The sequence below is a fragment of the Fukomys damarensis genome, unplaced genomic scaffold (assembly GCF_012274545.1).
Source record: "Fukomys damarensis isolate Sample0158 unplaced genomic scaffold, DMR_v1.0_HiC HiC_scaffold_10, whole genome shotgun sequence".
In the NCBI taxonomy this organism is placed as follows: domain Eukaryota; kingdom Metazoa; phylum Chordata; class Mammalia; order Rodentia; family Bathyergidae; genus Fukomys; species Fukomys damarensis.
The window spans coordinates 11,875,589-11,879,432 of NW_022900922.1; the positions used below are offsets into that span (position 1 = coordinate 11,875,589).

The 3,844-nt window shown below is 44.9% G+C and overlaps 1 non-coding gene across 1 annotated transcript; it reads right to left on the bottom strand.

Annotated features, from left to right (window-relative positions):
- Positions 1-1,140: 1,140 nt before the first annotated feature.
- LOC117285493 lies at positions 1,141-1,274 on the bottom strand. Its single transcript, XR_004516549.1, has one exon. It is a non-coding gene; the product is annotated as a U4 spliceosomal RNA (small nuclear RNA).
- Positions 1,275-3,844: the final 2,570 nt, after the last annotated feature.

The window sequence follows — 3,844 nt, forward strand, 5'->3', positions numbered from 1 at the left end:
TAAAGTCAACTAATAAGATTACAAGTATAGTTGCTTAGGAAATATTGATCCAATAGAAAATCACAAGGTGGGTATAAGGTGGGACAAAACTATGGTCAACCAATAAGATTACAAATATAGCTCCTTAGGTAACATTGATTTTCCTGGAAGGGATGGGTCAGGGACCTTTCCTGGAAGAGATGGGTTAAGGTGTTGGTCCCTCACCCAGGTGATTGATGCCTATTTAGAATATCAATCATGGCTGCTCATCCCTAGGCAGCTATGTGGATATAATCAGTTCTCTCTTTCTTGAAGCCTGGCCTTCAATGAGTGCACCTCCAGCCCAGTTGTCCTCTGCATTGACTTCTTGGAGGGCCCAGCCCTGTCTGGCTGTCTATAATATTTCTAACTACCTTAGCCATCTACAATAAAAGCATGAAGACACAGAACATAGGAGTTCATGGTGAATACAATGTGCCTGAAAAGGCCTAATCCATAAAGTCAATGAACTGGACTTCATCAAAATCAAACACACTCACTCTTCAAAATGTACCATTAAAGCAGGGGATTTATCTCAGAGGTTACGCTGCCTGCCTCGAAAGCACAGGGACTCGAATTCAATCCTGGTATTAACAAACAAACAAAAAAGCACCATTAAGGAAACAAAAAGACAAGCCAGAGAATGGGAGAAAATGTTTGTAAATATGTTATTTGTTAGACTGAGAATCTGAATTCTTATAAAGAACTCTTATAGTTCAATAATAAGCCAAATGACCTGATTTTTTTAAGTGGGGAAGAGGAAGAAAAATAACTGAATAAATATTCTGCTTAGGAAAATATACAAAAGGCTATAATCCTAAGAAAAGATGCTCAAGATCACTCATCAGGTAGAAAATGCTAACTAGGCAGGGTGGAGCATGACTATAATACCAATTTTAGGGAGGGTGAGGCAGAAGAATTGGAAATTCAAGTGTAGCCTGGGCAGTTTAGCAAGACCCTGTCTCAAAATTAAAATATTTTTAAAGGGCTGAGGCTGTAGGTCGGTGCAAAGACCTTGTGTTTAATCCCTACGGCCAGAAAGAAAGAAAGAGGGAAATAATACAAGACAAAGCTACAATGTAGCACAATAGCTAAAATGAAAAAGACCAGTAATAGCGGTGGCTGCAAAAGCATGCAGGGCCCAATACTCTCAGGTATCACTGGTGAGGATGCCTAGAGGTGCACTCAATTTGGGAAAAGTTTTCAATTAGCAATGACTGCGCCTCGGATAAACCTCTTTGGCTACAGTACTGGATGAGGTGCACTCGATTAGGAAAACGGTTTGACAGCTTCTCATAAAGTTCAGTAAATGCCAGCTCCAGCACCCAGCAATCCTACTGGCTGTTTACATGAGAGAAATGTAAAGCCTGTACATACATTCAGAAAGAACTTGGATACCAACAGCTTTATCTGTGAGAGATAAAAATTGGAAACAAGCCACACTTGTGAATGGATAAACAAATATTTCTATATTTACCTTAAAATAGTACTCAGAAATTAAAAATAAAGTAAACCAGATATATGTAATAAGGATATAGCAACACTAACAGTGGCAAACACAAAGATCACATATTATAGGATTGCATTTACATGAAACCCTAGAAAGCAAATCTTCACGGCAAAGTACTTCTGCACTTGCCAGGGGTGCGGTAGAAGAGAGCAGCTGAGTGTCGGGGAACACGAGGGATCTTTTTGCAGCATTGGAAATGTTTTATACCTCGATCATAGTGGCAGTGGTTAAATCTTGCAGAGTTGAGCTGGGCATGGCGGCACATGCTTATAATCCCAGCACTCAGGAGACCGAGGCCAGTCTGAACTACACAGCAAGACCCTGTCTCATAAAATAAAACAAAACAAAAAATCTTGCAAAATTGCATAGTTGAGTAGATTTTACTGTATGCAAATGACACTTCAGTAAAGCTGAGAAAAGAATGAGAAGACACGAAAGCTTCCCCAAAGCAGCAGAAGAACAGGCAGTGAGGCCCACTGGGGCTCAGGCATAGCTCAGTGGTAGAGCAGGTCTTGGCATGCTCAAGACCCCAGGTTTGGTCTCCGGCACCAAAACAAAAAAGGAGGAAGCAAAAATCCCTACTAGCTATGTAACTGGACAAATTATATAAATGCTTCTTTGCCTTTATTTCCACACAAGGCAAGGAGGATAATCAGTAGGTCTCAGCCAGTGCCAAGTGTCCTTTCTTTCTTTCACACAATCCACCCTGGCAGCTGTAAATCAGGTGGGTGGTGCTGCAGGGTGCTGCTCACTCTCTGATGGAACAGATGTCTCTCTACAGTGGCAGGTGTGTGTCGGGGAGAAGTCCTGTCCTCTACAGAGAAGAAAATGGAGACTCTCAGAAGCTGTTGGGGGCACACACTTTGATGAAACACTTTCAGAGTGGCATTTCCCAGTGTGCATCAAAAATTTAAGTGTTCAAACCCATCCCCTTAGCAGCCCACTGCCACAGAGGTGCAAGGGGGCATGAACAACAACTGACTTCCTTTCAAAGGATGAGACCACTTAGTTGTATGTATCTTCTCTGCACAGCACAGTGTCCTGTTAGCTAGGCCTACTTGCCTCTGGAGGCTGTGGCTGCCTATAACATGGCTGCACCAGCCCTGGATGTTCACTCTTGCCCAGGCCAGTACAGACCCCAGCTGCTCACTTCAAATGGGACTGGAGGGGCCAGACAAGAGAGGAAACTGAGGACCTGTCGGTGCTCTCTGCCACACACACTTTCTAGCGGGATCATTTTGCACACATCACTCTCCACGTGGACTTTTCATTTGACAACACATTGGTGCCACGTCCTGTGCCAGGATGTGCAGATCTGGTTTATGTTGTCCGTAGGCTCTATGGCACCTGAGGACCCGAATGCACTTAGCCAAGCCAGGGACCCCTGTTGAAAGGGGACTTTTGTCTCCATGGTTCAAGCTGGACTTACTACAGGGAAATTTCCTACCTGAAATTTTCTTTGTTCAACATGCCTGGGTCTGTCCTGCCTCACATGCCTGGATATGTCTGAGCCAATACCACAGCTGAGCCCACCTGCTAACAAATATTCAAACTCTGTAAGCAATAAATGTATGTCAGATGCGCTTTATCCGTAACCCCACCCCTCCCAAACAGTATATCCTCCTTTGCCGAGCACTGGATGGGGCCAGTCTCCCACGTGCAAACGAAGACTGGTCCACCGGTGTTAAATAAAGCTTTATTTTGGCTTTGTCCCCACAGCTCCTGGTGTGCTTTCCCTTCTCCCGGACTAGCGACTATGAGTCCTATCGACGGAATGGAAAGTTTTCAGTTTCACTGGGAGGGGATGGAAGTCTGGACCAGTGGTACCCGGCTGCCCTGCTTCTATCCTCTCGCTTCCAGGAAGAGAAACACGATCCTGTCTGTCTGATCCCTGCAGTCCATAGCCCTGCTGGGGCAGCCAGTCTTGTGTAGCGGGTCACACCGAGAGCACCTGTGTTGTCACGGCTTTGATAGAGGTGATTAACCCACGTGTGCTGCTCGCCAGGTGCCGAGCACAGTTCTGGACACTATAGGAACAGCTCGATTAAACCTCACAACACTGGCATGGATACCGTGGTTGTTGTCCATTTATGAGCCAACTGAACTGCGGAGAAGTAAAGTAATGCACCCCAGGTCATACCACTCACGGGGAGCAGCAGAGCTGGGACAAGGACACAGGCAGGCTGGCTCCAGAGTCTGTTCCTCACCATGACATCCCTGGGAACAATTCTGGAAGGATAAACTTCACGTTACAGCTGGGGTATGGGATATAGGAAAGGAAAAAGAAAAAATTTCCTTTTTACATTCTTAAATTTC